Source organism: Terrapene carolina, unplaced genomic scaffold, assembly GCF_002925995.2.
Source record: "Terrapene carolina triunguis isolate 2854851 unplaced genomic scaffold, T_m_triunguis-2.0 Scaffold23, whole genome shotgun sequence".
Taxonomy (NCBI): Eukaryota; Metazoa; Chordata; order Testudines; family Emydidae; genus Terrapene; species Terrapene triunguis.
In genome coordinates this window covers 10,436,600-10,453,932 of record NW_020664374.1, presented here as the reverse complement: position 1 = coordinate 10,453,932, position 17,333 = coordinate 10,436,600, and positions in this window count along the sequence as shown.

Here is a 17,333-nt window from a genome sequence, read left to right as displayed (position 1 = left end):
AGTGACAAATTTAATTAACAAATTCTTTTTTTAACGAGCGTCATTAGCATGGAAGCATGTCCTCTGGAATGGTGGCCGAAGTATTAAGGGGCATACAAATGTTTAGCATATCTGGCACATAAATACCTTGCAATGCAAGCTACAAAAGTGCCATGCAAATACCTGTTATCACTTTCAGGTGACATTGTAAATAATAAGCAGGCAGCATTATCTCCCATAACTGTGAACACCAAACTTGTTTGCATTAGCGATTGGCTGAACAAGAAGTAGGACTGAGTGGACTTGTGGGCTCTAAAGTTTTACATTGTTTTGTTTTTTGAATGCAGTTTTGAAACAAAAACAAATATAATTTTTTTAAGTTGCACTTTCACAATAAAGAGATTTCATTATGGTACTTGGATGAAGTGAATTGAAAAATACTATTTCTTTTATCATTTTTACAGTGCAAATATTTGTAATCAAAATAATAATATAAAGTAAGCACTGTGCACTTTGAATTCTGTATTGTAATTGAAATCAATATATTTGAAAATGTAGAAAAACTTCCAAAATATAATACATTTCAATTAGTATTCTATTTTTTAACAGTGAGTTAAAACTGTGATTAATCGCAATTAATTTTTTTAATAGCGATTAACTTTTTTGAGTTAATTGTGTAAGATAGCTGCAATTAATGGACAGTTCTAGAATATATATATAATTTGAAAATGTTTATGTGAATATGTAATTGACAAATTTCACAGAATCTAATTTTGTTATTCAAAATTCAAGTCAGCTCTATTTAGAAATAATTATTTAAAAAAATCTGTTTTCTTATTTCCAATGGAACCATTTGCCTTAATCCTCTGCAACAATCTTGTCTCATAATGTTTCATATAGGAGCTTTGTGGTTAGCCTAAATTGGTTTCCTTTACATTTTTCCATAAACAGGAAAGCCTTCTTTGGAGCCAAATAAGAATTTGCTTGGAACAGTTAAGTAACATCAGTTCTATAGGTTTCAGAATAGCAGCCGTGTTACTCTGTAGCCACAAAAAGAACAGGAGTACTTGTGGCGCCTTAGAGACTAACAAATTTATTTGAGCACAAACATTCATGAGCTACAGCCCACTTCATCAGATGCATAGAATGGAACATACAGTAAGAAGATCTATATACCTCCAGAAAACATGAAAAAAGTGGAAGTTGCCATACCAACTCTAAGAGGCTAATTAATTAAGATGAGCTATTATCAGCAGGAGAAAAATACTTTTGTAGTGATAATCAAGATGGCCCATTTCAGACAGTTGACAAAAAGGTGTGAGGATACTTAACATGGGGAAATAGATTCAATTTGTGTAATGACCCAGCCACTCCCAGTCTCTATTCAAGCCAAAGTTAATGGTATCTAGTTTGCATATTATTTCAAGTTCAGCAGTTTCTTGTTGGAGTCTGTTTTTGAAGCTTTTCTGTTGCAAAATTGCCACCTTTAAGTCTGTTATTGAGTGACCAGGGAGGTTGAAGTGTTCTCCTACTGGTTTTTGAATGTAATGATTCCTGATGTCAGATTTGTGTCCATTTATTCTTTTGCATAGAGACCGTCCGGTTTGGCCAATGTACATGACAGAGGGGCATTGCTGGAACATGATGGCATATATCACATTGGTAGATGTGCAGGTGAACGAGCCCCTGATGGCATGGCTGATGTGATTAGGTCCTATGATGGTGTCACTTGAATAGATATGTGGACAGAGTTGGCATCGGGCTTTGTTGCAAGGATAGGTTCCTGGGTTAGTGTTTTTGTTGTGTGGTATGTGGATGCTGGTGAGTATTTGCTTCAGGATGGGGGGCTATCTGTAAGCAAGGACAGGTCTGTCTCCCAAGATCTGTGAGAGTGAGGGATCATCTTTCAGGATAGGTTGTAAATCTTTGATGATGCGCTGGAGAGGTTTTAGTTGGGGGCTGAAGGTGACGGCTAGTGGCGTTCTGTTATTTTGTTTGTTGGGCCTGTCCTGTAGTAGGTGACTTCTGGGTACTCTTCTGGCTCTGTCAATCTGTTTTTTCACTTCAGCAGGTGGGTATTGTAGTTTTAAGAATGCTTGATAGAGATCTTTTAGGTGTTTGTCTCTGTCTGAGGGATTGGAGCAAATGCGGCTGTTACTTAGAGCTTGGCTGTAGACAATGGATCGTGTGGTGTGTCCTGGATGGAAGCTGGAGGCATGTAGGTAAGTATAGCGGTCAGTAGGTTTCCGGTATAGGGTGGTGGTTATGTGACCATCGCTTATTAGCACAGTAGTGTCCAGGAAATGGACCGCTTGTGTGGATTGCTCTAGGCTGAGGTTGATTGTGGGATGGAAATTGTTGAAATCATGGTGGAATTCCTCAAGGGCTTCTTTTCCATGGGTCCAGATGATGAAGATGTCATCAATGTAGACCAGCTGAGGGGTAGTTCAAAAATTATTCCCTGTAACCTCTGTTTTGAATATTTACTATTTGTAATTCATGATGGTGAAGAAAATTGGCTTCAATGGGAATAGCCCTAATAGCACTATGTGACTGTATATGTAAGCCATATAATATTGCCTCTGATTCCTAACTAGATAATTCCCAAATTCACAGACAATTCTAGAAGGTAGGCAAACACTTACATCATAAATACTTGTAAGAACACATATTTGGCCAAATGTTAATGACAGCTCTTCTTTCCACAAGCATTTTTGTGGGGGGAAAAGTTCATGAAAGTGTTCATAGAAATCAAATAAAGCAAACTGTTGCAAGCAACATCAAAGCAAATGTTTATGTTATTATTGGCACAAATGTTTGCTTATACTCGTTAGCAGTATTTTCCCACATTTAATAGAAACCACCTCTGCCTATAAGTATTTTTTCTATTTGCATGCTATTGAATGGTTAGAATGATTTCTTGTCTGGCCTAGATCTTGGAAATGCAGAGGTATCTAAAAATACAAATAATGGAGGGGAAAAGTGAACCAAACTTTTTCCAACTTCAAAATTTTTTTTTGTACAAATAATATATATTTTAGTCAAGCGACTTGACCATGACTAATTAAAATACTATAAAAAAGATTATTCCTCTTTCCCTCTGAAGTTTTGCTTAAAAAAAAACCAAACCAAAACAAAAACTGATTTGCCATGTTTTGAGCTGTGACCAATTGTTGTATGGTGTTCTGTGGTGACAAGTGAAATATATGGGTTCTCTTTAGGTTTATTCCAAACAGCTTTTCAACAGGAACATCAAGGCCTGGAAAGCATGTGTCATACAACACTTTATAACAAACAATATTAAACATTAACTTTAATTTAATTAAAATTTACTGACAAGAATGGGTTCATGCCAGTGTAATGCTTTGAAGACCACAATAAATGTTTTTGAAAAAGATGCCACAACCAACATAATAATTTACTCATTATGTGCAATTCCAAAAAACACGTGCCTTAATAGAAAGCAGGTGTCTTTCTCTTTTTACCTATCAAAATGTCATACTCAAGTGTGCTATAAGTAAATGATTAGAAAATCCACATTTTTGTGATGAAATAGAAAAACCATGGTGAAATTCTGGCCTCCTTGAAGTCAATAGCCAAGCTTCCATTGACTGCAATAGCACTAGGATTTCACCATGTTTGGCTCTCAGACATCTATTTATATGGAATAATTAGATGGATCTTTTGGACATTTTAGTAGAAACAACACTTATAAATCCTAGTCTCTTCACCCACAACCACCAGGAAGCTTGAATGGCAGCAGATGCTACCGGAACACATCATTATAGTAATGAACTCAGTAACAGCTGTGAAATGGTGATGTGGGCACTCCACAGCCTGCAGGGTAGGATTCTTTCCTGGCTCATCAGAAGAATCCTTGGCAGAGAACATTTATTCAGACTTTACACAGGAAAGAAGGCTTTGGCCTAAGGTGACAAAGTGGGCTGGTTCAAGATGCTTAGGGTACTGAAAAAACTGGATCTGACTGGTAAATTGCCTGTAAATTAGACTGGTCTGAAGAACCAGTGACATATTTACTGTATATTATCTCACAAACCATCTGGAATAGAAACTAATGTTATATATCACTGAAGAACTAGCAATCTCCAATTTCCAATGAGAAGGAGATTTTTTTCAGTTTAGAGGGTTCACAAGATATAAGACCATAATATTACATCATTCTGATTACAATCATGCCTCTTATTTCCTTCACCTCAGTACCAATCTTATGTTAGTGGTCTGTTTTTTTCAAGAGCTGTAAGCAGTAGAATCAATGTTATCATCTGACGGTTTCTAATCCTAGAGTTTCAAGGGCATAAAGTATGAATCTCTAACAATAGGAGTTTGTGAATGTATTATTAAATTCATGTTGGAATTAAAGTGGAGGTGGGGAAGGGATATCAGGGAAATCTGATGAATGCTCTATTTTTATAGCATGACTTGCATAATTATATTATTTAAAATATTTTACTTGTTGAATGCTAGTTATGTAAAATTTCCATATTTTCACAAAACTCAGTGAGAAGTTTATGGCCAAGATTTTCAGAAGTGGCTAGTAATTTTTCAGTGCCTCAGTTTTGAGTTCTGAACTTTTTAAAAGGACCTGATTTTCAGAAAGTGATGAGCACCCACCTTCTGAAAATAAGACTTGTCTGCAGTGTTCAAAGTTGGTCCCAGCAATTAAGGGGCTGAAACTCACTAGTCACTTTTGAAAAACTTGATCAAGATATATACCTTGGCTATTTTTCTCTGCCTGCAAAATTTGAGAGGCTGTTTGAGTTCCATGCTGCTGTCCCAAACAGATCCTGTTTCATATTCAACAGCAGTTACAAGGATTTTGACATTAAATGGAGATAATATTGGAGCAGATGCTTACCCCAGCTCTCCTCCCTTTGAACCACAAAGGGAGCAGATACTTGCCATAACTCTTCCAATGCTTTTTAGTGCAATGGATGTGGTGAGGCTGGGAGGAGGAGTGTCCAGAGCATGACAATGTTGATAAATGCAAATGCAAAGTAATGCACTCTGTTTTGCAGAAGCTGAGAATGGGTGACAGGGGATGGATCACTTGATGATTACCTGTTCTGTTCATTCTCTCTGGGGCATGTGGCGTTGGCCACTGTCAGAAGACAGGATACTGGGCTAGATGGATCTTTGGTCTGATCCAGTATGGCCATTCTTATGTTCTTATATATTCTTATGACTTGCTCCAGCTAGCCTAGTGCTAGAATCAGGTAGAGGATCAAAAAGCTATAACTGGCCCTGGGGCATCCAAGAATGGCATTAGCCTTTTTTTCCAGCCAGGGTGGAAAACATTTGGCAGTGGAAGAAAACAAAACAAACAAAAAAGAACCCACCAGCACAGCTGGCAAACCAGTGGAGCCAAAATGGGCCCACCAATTACAGCAGGGAAAAAAGAAAAAAAAATCAGCGGTGGCACAGCAATCTGGCGCCCCTTTGAAATTGGAGTGCAGGTCGACTGCCTTGCTCATCCACGCCTTGAACCTGGTCACAACCAATCCACCAGGATTTATTTAATAGGATCAAAGAATGGCCAGTTAATTGTCATGCCTGGGATCTAATCCTGTAGCTCTCACTAATGCAAACATTTCTGTTTACTTCAGTGCTTCTCCAACATGTAGTGACAATCAGTGTAATTATTTACCCTGCAAAATCATTATCGATTGTGTGTTTGTGTTCATATAAACAGATAGATAGATATGAACAAAGATCAATAAATGCCAAATGATAGGAATTATTTTGAATGTTGACTACAAACTAGCAATAATTTATGCTTTGCTATTATTTCCTGTTACAGATGGTAATTAAAAATTTACCTTGAATGAGAAGCAGAGATTCCAATGAAGTTATGGTGGGCATAATTTACTACATGTTGTAACAAGTTGTTGTTGCTTCATGAATTCTCCATTTTCTAATGTGAGACTTCTACTTTTGTGCTTTGAATACATTCAGACATCAGCAGGTATCACATAATTCTATAGGGACTTAGGTCATATACTTAAAATGGCATTAATCACATCATCCAGTGTTTTCCTAATTTTACTGGTATGCCACCTTAGTTGAAGTTGTGTCAGGAATTTCGGTATAAACCCAATTATCAGGTGTTTATAACCCAGTGGTAAAAATTCCCTAAGAGTTCATACTTGAGGTTGAAGGACTCCAGCCATGATTAAATGTTTGTAAAAGTTTAAAGGAACCAACTTAACTGTATTTAAATGTTATGAGAAATTACACCACCTATATATTTTACATTCACAGCCATTCCCCAGCTCTCTCCCCCAACATCTAACTTTGGGAGTTCTATGAAAGCAGAATTTATTTTTTTGGGCTACCCTAACTGTATATTTGAATACTTTATATGTATACACATGGCATCTTAACTCTGACTTTCAGGCTATCTAATTTTTTGAAAGAAAATATTCTTTAAATTTGTTTGAAATGATACATTTTTAAACTTTAGCTACAGGTTTCAAAGTTTTTGTGTGAAATAGAACCCAAAGGTTGTATTACCATTATATTTAATGAAATCTTGTAATAATGTGATCTTTTAAAAGGGACACAGCTAGGGCTCTGTTATCCCTGTCCTGACGGTCTCCTTTGCTGGAATCGGAGCCCTTTAACATTTTTGTATGGGAATTGCGTACCATAGGGCAGATTTACATCTAGTGTAAGATGATAAAACGTAAATGCAGACAATGGAATACAATGGAGTTAAACCCATTTGCACAAGGTCTGAATTTAGCCACATGTGTTTTGGTGGGGGTCAGCCAGGAAAATCTGTCATATGAAAATAAATTTTGAACTAATAAAAAGACATCTACTTTCACTTCCATTTCCAGCTAATACCAATACATATCCCAACTTCATCAAACCTAGGCTCTAAAATTAATTGCGATTCATTGCGAATTTAAAAAAATGAATCACCATTAATCGCAGTTTTAATCACACTGTTAAGCAATAACAGAATACCATTTATTTAAATATACTGATTACATTTACAACACAGAGTACCAAGTTGACAGTGCTGACTTTGTATTATTTTTTATTACAGATATTTGCACTGTAAAAATGATAAACAAAAGAACCAGTATTTTTCAATTCACCTCATACAAGTACTGTAATGCAATCTCTTTATTGTGAAAGTGCAGCTTACAAATGCAGATTTATTTTTGTACGTAGCTGCACTCAAAAATAAAACACTGTAAAACTTTAGAGCAGGGATCAGCAACGTTTGGCACTCGGCTCGCCAGGGTAGGCCCTTGGTGGGCCAGGCCAGTTTGTTTACTTGCTGCGTCCACAGGTTCAGCCGATCGCAGCACCCACTGGCTGCAATTCGCTGTCCCAGGCCAATGGGGGCTGCGGGAAGTGGCGCGGGCCAAGGGATGTGCTGGCCGCCGCTTCCTGCAGCCCCCATTGGCCTGGAGCGGCGAACCGCGGCCAGTGGGAGCCGCGATCGGCCGGACCTGCGGATGGGGCAGGTAAACAAACTGACCCGGCCCACCAGGGTGCTTACCCTAGCGAGCCGTATGCCAAACGTTGCCGATCCCTGCTTTAGAGCAATGTTTATCAAACGTGTTGTGCTGGTGACCCCATTTGGACTTAAAAAACATTGTGACCCTTCCCCCACTAGAAAAAATTGTGATCCCCTACCTTCCGCCCCCCCTTGGGGTGTGGGTTCCAGCCTTCAGCCTCCCTTGGGACTCAAGGCTTCAGCCTCACTCAGGGCATAGGGCTTCTACCTTCAGCCCTGTGGGGGTGCGGGTCTTGGGGCTCCAGCTCCACTGCCGCCTGCGGAGCTCCAGGGCTCAGGGCTCCAGCCCCCGCACTGCCTCTGAAGTGCAATTAACACATTAAGAAATTAAAGTGTTAATTGTGCTGTGAATCAATACTTAATTGACAGCCCTAGTTCAAAGTGACAGGTCATGGAGACTTAGCAGTTGGAAGTGACAGAGGAGGGGTAAGTGGGGACAAAAAAACCTAACTTGTTTCAAGACTGAGCTTGATAAGTAGGGCTGTCAAACAATTAAAAAAATTAGTTGAAATTAATCACAGTTTTGATCGCATTGGATAAAAAGACAGTTATATGTAGCTACTGCAAGGCTAAATTCCAATACCATTGAAGTACTTCAAGTTTGCAGTACTACGCTAACCATGCTTTTGCCTCCAGTTCTTGTGCTACAGATAACCTACCGACAGCAAATGGATCCCTCCAGCTGTGAAAGAGTACTCTTAAGGAGTTTCAGGATTGCTACAAGCCCATCGATCAAACAAAGTACAACAGCTTAACCAATGCTATTTAGGGTGACCATATGTCCCGTTTTGGCTGGGACAGTCCCTTTTAAGCCTTGTCCCAGCCATCCTGACTTTTTTTTGGCAAAACTGGGCATTTGTCCTATTTGCTCTTGCTAACTGATCATCAGTTGGCAAGAGCAAACAGGACAAATGCTCAGTTTTGCCCCCAAAGTGGCATGTGACCCCTGCAGGGCGCAGGGGCGCGTGCAGGAGGGCGAGTGGCAATGCCAGCCCCGCGCAGGAGGGAGAGCTATGGAGCTATGGTTCGGGAAGACCCCACACAGGCAGGCAGTGGGGGGGCCCGGGCCAACCCTGAATGCCAAGGTGGGAGGGGGACCTCGGGCTGGTCCCGTGGGGAGTCCCATTTTCCCTTTGGGAACATATGGTCACCCTAATGCTATTGCAAAGTGGATAGCTACGGACTGAAGGCCAGTCAACACTGTAAACAACAGAGGGCTATGGCTATGTCTATACTATGGACCTTACAGAGGCACAGCTGTACTGCTGTGGTAAGGTCTCCAGTGCAGCCGCTCTTTGCTAGCAGGAGAGAGTTCTCCTGCAGGCATAATTAAACCACTCTCCAACGAGCAGCGTTAGCTATGTCGGCAGGAGAGCCTCTCCTGCCGACATAGCGCTGTCCATAAGAGCACTTTTTCTGGTGAAACTTATGTCAGTCAAGGTTGCGTTTTTTTCATACCCCTGACTGACAAAAGTTTTACCGACAAAAGTGGTAGTATAGACAAAGCCTACCAGATGTTATTCAAATTGCGTCTTCCAATCAGTCATACACTTTGCCCTCCCAAGGAACCATTGCATCATGAATACATGACCTGTATCACAATGAGAAGACTACAAAGTTGGAGCATCTGAAAAATGCACTAGCTGTTGCGTTGACTGATCACTGAATATCATTTCCTTAAGCAATCACAGCTGTCTTAGGGTCACGGCACACCTGATTGAAGATGCATGGACACTGCAGTCGTTTGCTTTAACAGTAACGCATACTGAAGAGAGACATTATGCTGAAACATGTGTAGTGCATTTCTTGGATGTTGCAAAAGAATGGAATATTCAAGAAAAGGTAACAACAATTATTACCAACAGTGCAATCAAAACTGCAATTAATCACGATTAATTTGTTTTGAGTTAATCGCTGAGTTAACTGTGATTAATTGACATCCCTAGTTAAAATTCAAGTTTGATGGTATCTGCTGGAGAAGGAAGTGAAAGTCTTATGGAGTATGTTATTGACAGAGGTGTAAGCAATGTGAAAGTGGAAAGACATGTGCCAGTCTTTCCTCTTCCCTGCTTATTTCCGTTGTTTAAGGTTTTTGGATGGATGGAGGTATCCTGACACAATCTTAATTGCCTCTACATCTAGTTTTTATTTGATAACATTATAATGAGATGCATCTTACCAAAGGAATTTTTTTTATTGTGGCTCTATGGAATGGAAAACTAGAGCTCCAATTATGTCACATAGCTGGTAGCCTTAACAAACGGAAGGTGAAATCCTGACCCCATCTAACTGAATTACAAACCTCTCATTGACTTCAACAGGGGCATAATTTCAGCCTGAGAGATTTCTAACACATATGGCTATGGAAAAAGTGAGACACAAACAGCATAGTATGGGTAAATGTGAAGGCCAGAAGTATATTTAAAACTATTACCTAACTGGGTTAGCCATCCCAAAATACTTGAAAGTGTTGACTGATCACGATCTCAACCAACACCAATGGATCCCGTGTGCTGTAAACTTAAGGGTGGGTATGAAAGTCGTTCCCTCTTACACCTGCAGGACTGCCAAGGATCCTGACCTGAAACCAGCATCCTTACCCATAAGATGAGGGGAGCCACAAAGTGCATGAGAAATAGAGGTATGTCTAGGGTGACCAGACAGCAAATGTGAAAAATCGGGACAGGGGGTGTGGTGTAATAGGAGCCTATATAAGAAAAATACCTAAAAATCAGGACTGTCCCTATAAAATCGGGACATTTGGTCACCCCAGGTATGTCTCCCTCACCATGCATTGCTGTGCTCAGAAACAATGCCCAGGCAGCCCAGTGGCTTATATGCTGGAACCTGCCAAAGATGTGACAATGGTAATTTAACTCCTCCCCTGCAAACCAGAACTTCTGGATGCCAGATGGAAGGTAAAACCCCCCACACAGTAGATTGCCTATTGGATCCGACACTAAACCATTGTGTCTGATTTCCGACACTTAAGGAGATTCAGCAACTAGATTAAGGATGAAAAGAACTGGTCTGGAACAGGTAGCCTACAAACTATAGCAAACTATATCAATCCCCTCCCCCACGTTCCACTACCATCAAATGGGAGCCAATTACCCAGACCCAGTCCCACCTTCATTACCAAATGATAGCAGGAGTGGGCAGGACAGCACCTAGGCCCAGATGCAGCATGTGACTCTTCCTTATGCCCCGAGCACAAAGAATGAAGGAGGAGGAGAGAAGGGGACAGAGAGCAGAACTAGCCCCCAGATGTGAAGGCAAGGGAAAATAAAGGGGAGAAATAGGAATGTGGCCTCAGCTGTTCCCAGCTAAGATCTCTTCTCACTTCCTGACCCCAGAAGGTATTTCAAAGTTGCACCCTGGAGAGTGGGATGAGCATTTGTGTGGTATCCAGTTAGTGCCCACACCGTGTATACATGCGGTGTGTCCCTGGGACGTATGCTATCTACCTCACTGCTAGAACTACAGTAAACATAGACACCACTGATAATGCCCAAAGATTTCTACTATTCATAAGATACACTAAATAAATCTCCCCAACACATGTATCATTTAAAATACTTCCATTGTTGAAATAGTGTTAACACGAAGATCAACAATTTCAATCCACTAAAATAGTTTGAGTAAATACCACTTAAGGACATGTATTCAAATTGTATAAAACTTTTGCTAACTGCCTACCCACTAGGAAAGCTAGGGAGATTTGGTAGCAAGGGTTGATAAGTTGCAGCTTACTCAATGGAAGTTGCTTTTAGCCTCTGAGAGTGATCAATGCTTGTTGGATGCAAGTCTGTGATTTTGAACTGTGGGAACTGTTGAAAGTGCCTCTTTCTTTGGCACTAATTATTCTAAAATTACCAATGCCACCTTCCAGAATACCTGGTACTAGCAAAAAGCCTTTATAGTCCCAGGTGAAGTCCTGACCCCTTTAATTGGCTCAATTGTACCCTCCTCCTCTGACACAGGGGAGCTGACCCTGGTGTACTTAAAGGGAACTGCTACTCTGTAACATCTCACCCCTTTTCAGGAAAAAAAAAATCCTTGTTTTTTTCTCTTTGACCTGTGAGATGTCTCCTTAGGCTACTCTCTTCCCCTCCTCAAGTAAAATACATTTCCCACATTCATATTTGAGAAAATATTCCTTATAATAATACTCCAGCCCCCAAAGGAGACCCCAAAATTTTCCCAAACCAACCGAAACATTCCCCACACTCATTTAATACAACACAAGCATTCCATAAAGCATTTCACATTACACATAAACTCAAACACAGCACAGAGGGTTCCCCAAGTGCCATGGGACCCTAACACAGTCCCACAGGAACAAACCCAGAGTCCCAGACCTTCTGAGTCCTATACAGTGGGGTCCCGGTCACCTACTCAACCTCACTGGGCACGGTCAATATATAGTCTCATTTTCTCTGCCTGAACATAGAGGGCCCTGAACCCATAGGCTTTTCAGTCTCTGCACACAGAGTTCCGAATTCAATCTGAAATTCATTGACCAAGAGGATTAAACATCCTTTTTCCTCCTGGGTGAAACGAAGGTCTGCCTCCAGTTGCTCTCTCTCATACCTGATGTCCTGTGACTTGTATTCTGCCACTTCTAATTGTTCTGAGATTTCCCCACCCCTTAGGATGGGAGCCCTAAAACAGGTATGCCCCATCTCCCTTCCCATACCGGAGCTCTGCTTCCACCCTGGCCTCTTACCTGGGCCTCTACTTGTTGGTGAGGCCTATCGGGGTCCTCAAGCCAGGGCTGGCTCTGGCTTTTTTGCCCCCTCCCCCCTCAGCGCGGCAGGGGAGGGCGCCAAGCCCGGCCGCGGGCCGCTCTCCCTGACTGGCCGGAGCGCCGGGGGGAGGGCGACGAGCCCGCCGCGGCTCTGCTGGTGGCTGGAGCCCCGGGAGGAGGGCGAAGAGCCCGGCCGGGGCTCCGCTCTCCCCGGCGTCCAGAGCGCCGGGAGGAGGGCGGAGAGCTCAGCCGGGGCTCCGCTCTCCCCAGCGGCCAGAGTGCCGGGGGGAGGGCGGCGAGCCCAGTTGCGGCCCTGCTCTCCCTGGCGGCGAGCCCACTGCGGCTCCGCTCTCCCCGGCGGCCTGAGCCGGAGCTGGAGCGCCGCGCCGCCCCGCTCCAGGTGCCGCCCCAAGCACAAGCTTGGTGGGCTGGTGCCTGGAGCCGGCCCTGCCTCAAGCTATGCACAGGGCCATCCCAAGGGTTCTGAAACTTCAGACCCTCCTGTCATTCACCCCTGACTAATTTGAGTATCAGTTTTTCATCTAGTGCAGGTATGTGCTGAAGCAGCAACCACACTATGTTCAGTTGTAATAGAAGGAAGAGAAAGTGCAATAAATCAAATAACTTTATTTTTGGTCAGCCAGGTGTAGTAATGGGTGAGCTCAAAAGATTCAGAGGTTTGTTCTGATAAACCAGCTAAATCCTTAATGTGAAAATAAGTCATATCTATATTTTTAAAAGTTAAATGAACTCAAAGGTTTGCTTCAAGTTTTGTGTTAAGTTCAGATCAGTTCTTACTTTAGTCAGACCAAGTCACCCATTCACAATGAAATGTCCAGTGCTTGCTCTTTCTTTATTACTGAGATAGAACCTTTTCAGGGTACATATTTTGGAGGATTTTTTAATTGCATAGTACAAGACTGTATACTGTCCTCTAGGGCCCAGTTCTGAACCATTGAAGCCAATAGGAGTGGGATAAGGTCTTTATGGGGATTTTCCAACCCCTGCAAGCCCCCCACCCCGCCTTTCTTGCCATGCATGTATTATTAAGTATTTAATGCCAGTGGCATAGTAGAAACTTTACAGACAAGTAAGGCAAGATGTGTGCCATGAAGAATTTAATTTAGGCTAGATCCTAGCTAGTGTAGATTGGCATAGCTCCATGGCATAAGTGGAGCTTCACTGATTTACACTAGGATAGGCTCTGGCCCAGCTACATAGCACTAGAGAAATAGAAAGCAAACAAGGGACTAGAATGTTCAGTCCTCCTGTACTAATAGTAAAACACAAAAATCTGGGGTCCTACGGCTGTCAATTCTTGACAGCAAGCTACTGTTGTTCTTTGAGTCTCCATCATTTGTCAATCTTTGCAGCTTGCATTTAACTCTTGGCAGCTTCTCCATTCACAGTATTATTCCAGGGTTGATCCACAGCTCAGGGTATAGTGTAGCTCTGAATAGTTTGGAATTTTACAAAGATAGAGCTTAATCCAAAATTAACTAAAAGCAACAGTGTTTTTTTTCCCCATTGATTACAGTGTACTTTGGATCAGCCTCATATTGAAGTTTAATTGAACCAAACTCAAACCTGAGGCCTGCTCCTGCTCCTACTTCCTACTGAAGCCAATGGAAAAATTCAAATTAAATGTGTAGGTACTAAGTGATAAGTGCTATTAAAAAAAACCCAAAGTAGACAGATTTCAGTGTAAACAGGATCAGGCCCTTTAACTTTTCTGTTCTAGTTTTGGCACATGCATTTCCCATAGACATAACAGTTCTGAACATCTCTTAATAACACTGTTGCTTAATATTACATTTCTCAAATACTTTTGATGTGGGCTGCTATGAAGTTATTATGGTAAACCACTTTGCTTGAGAAATCTTTCCTGGTCTGACTATAATACAGAGCATTTTGCAGTGACAGCATTTTAAGTGAATTTGAACTCTGACCAGAGCTGTAGTCTTAAAACTTTTCTGTAGAATTAGGCCCATTGCTACCTATGCATTTTAATATGCCCCTGCCTGTGAAAATTAATGAGGTATTTATAACTGCTAATGCCTGCATCTCCTCAACCACCCAAGAAGGAAGACTGTTCTCTTGAGATCTTACATAACCATTACAAAGAAAGTAACCATTCCTTAACTAATCTTACATTTTGGAAGGGGAAAGCTGCTTACGGCCCAAGTAAATATCTAAGCTGGTCTCTCTGGGTAGATCCCACCAAAAGACACATTTCTGTTATCACTCACTATCTGTCATCCTAACAAGGTAACCAGCAGGAAGATGCAGGAAATGAACCACCAAGTATAATAGAAGTGTTTTCAGTGTGTGTATTTCGTAATTGAGACTGGGGGCAAAGTAAACTCAGTACCTTATTATACTATGTAAAAATCATACCCTGTATATAAACACTGTTAGTAGCATGATGGAGAAAGTGGTGTTCCATCAGGAAAAGCTTCCTGACAATGAGATCTACTAGATCTTGGATGAGTTTCTCAAAGGAAGGAATGAAATACCTGTCACTTTAGACATTTAAAAATGATGCTGGCCAAAGCAGTGAAATAACACCCTAAAGGGACCAATTTGTCTCCAGTAGGGGCATGGTCTATATGAGCTAAGTCTTTCTAATCACTAATTTCTATGATTTAAAATTATTGCTGGTGCTCACAATAAACTCCTGTAGAAGAGCAGGCTTAACTGCCAATCACAGCTGTAAAGCAGAGGTTACACATATAGTCAGTTATCTACTGTACTTTTAAAGGAAAATAGCATATGCATAGTATTTGTACATAGAAACATTCATTAAATGCCATTTGCTGTTCTCATCAACAGATGCAATTCTCAAGTGTTAAGTGTTGCACTGGGTGGGATTCTGGTGGATGTCTCAGAGCACAGTAGAATTTTTGAAGGTTCTCTGTAGTGTTACCTGTGCTAGTCACTTGGAGCGAGAGACACAAAAAGGCTTAGACAACTAACAGCCCTTTAGGCACCTAAGTCCAACATTTAGGTACAACTGAGATCTTCAGAGACTCCGCTCAGCTGTTGCCTAGTGCTATAGATGCCTAAAGTCCCTAGACAACTAAATTTCCACAATTAAAATTGTATATTTTCCATAAGTTTCTACTAGTGAGCATGTGAAAAGCTGCCTCCATCTGGACCTGTCTTACACTTAAGCCCCAGAGGGATCCTAAGGCAAAGGTTAAGTACCTGTATGTCTGTAGCTCTTTGGGCCTGATCCAAAGCCCATTAAAGGGGTGGAATGGGCTTTGGAACATGCCCTTGGTGAACACTTTCTGGGAACTTACACAGTGTGCTATGCAGTGTGCTTAACCTTGCCTTTCTTTTCAGCTGCTGCCAGCTGTTTGAATATCATGAAAATTGCTCACTTAATTTTACATTAAAACAGGGAAATACATATTTATGTGTGTTTGAGTGTGTAATATATATTACACACTATACTGTTTGTCACATGTAGTAAACATATTAGTATTATTTTTTCTACATGTGTGGAACTATAAACACATCCAAACTTACCTTTAGAGTTTAAAGATGGGGGAGGGGCTGCCTTTAACAAGAAATGAAATTTGCACATTACTTCCAAGCAAAATATGGGATTATTTGTCTTTTAGCGAAATCACCGAATAGGCACATTTTGCCTGTTGCTCTTCTGATTCAATTATTTTTTCACAGCTCTATTTAGCTCATGCTCGGATTGCATCAGTTTCAGAACACAGTCCTAATGAAATACTGTATTGTTCAAGTATTTGAAATAGCTGCCTGTAATACATTTTATTAAATGAATACATGTTATCATGGTGGAAGGTTGTGCATCAAAAGCATTCTCTGTCAATTCTCCGATGCTGCCCTACTGCCACGAGTTGAACCAAATAGGAGTCAGTTTAATGACCCTTCTCACTCCTTATACAAAAGATGTTGGTTCTGTCTCTGGATGCTTCTCTCCTCACTTATACCTTACCCTTGTGTAGTTTAGAATTTTTCTCTTTGCTGCTGTTAGAAAACACCTGAAAGCTATGCAGTATCAAATCCTAAAAGAATAGCTCTCTTTGAAGAAAAATAACCATGAGTATCTCTCTATAAACATATCCTCCTGCATGAAAAGGCTCTTCTTCCATTGAACATGAGAACTGCCCCATAATTTAACTCTATTCCTGAGCACAGGAATTCTCACCTACAAGTGAGTTTATGGTACTTTCCCTACCCACCTCACTTCTAGTTACCAGAAAATTTAGAGCTACAATATAACCTGCCATCATACACAAAGTCCTAATTTAACAGGAGTTTTACTAATGATATGGTAGCAGAATGTGACCCTTAGGTTGTAAACATCCAAACTAATGTTTTTGAATAGGGAATGTGGTTTTATATAAGAATATTAAAGGCCAGAAGAAGACTGGTTTGCACAAATAATTCTGACAAATACAAATCTAAATACATTAAAGATACAATTGATCAGCTTAACTCATAATATCTATTCAGTACTTCTATTCTGATTTCTTTTTCCAAAATAAATTCACTATTCTCTTGAACAGCATTACTGAATTTGTTTCATTTGCTACGCATTTAAGCCACATGCATGCACAATGGCCTAAATACTACATTCCTTACTCAATCAAAACACTGTCCCAAATCCCCTGGGAAAAGGAAGGCCTTGGTGCACTGAACTGTCATTGTCAGGGCCGGCTCTACTGGTTTTGCCGCTCCAAGCAGCGCGCCGAATTGCCGCCGCAGACGGCGGGGGCAGTCCGTGTGCCGTTAGGGCGGCATGCGCGTTTCCGCGGCGGCGGCAATTCGGCGGCAGCTTCTGTCTTCATCCGGAAGACAGAAGCTGCCGAATTGCCGCCACGGGCAGCTGAACATAGAAGCTACCACCGAATTGCTGCCGCCGCAGAAACACGCATGCCGCTCTAAGGGCACACGGACTGCCCCGCCGTCCGCGGCGGCAATTCGGCGCGCTGCTCGGGGTGGCAAAAACACACGGACTGTAGCCCCTTGCAGAATGCTGGTCCAAGCACCTGCTTGGAATGCTGGTGC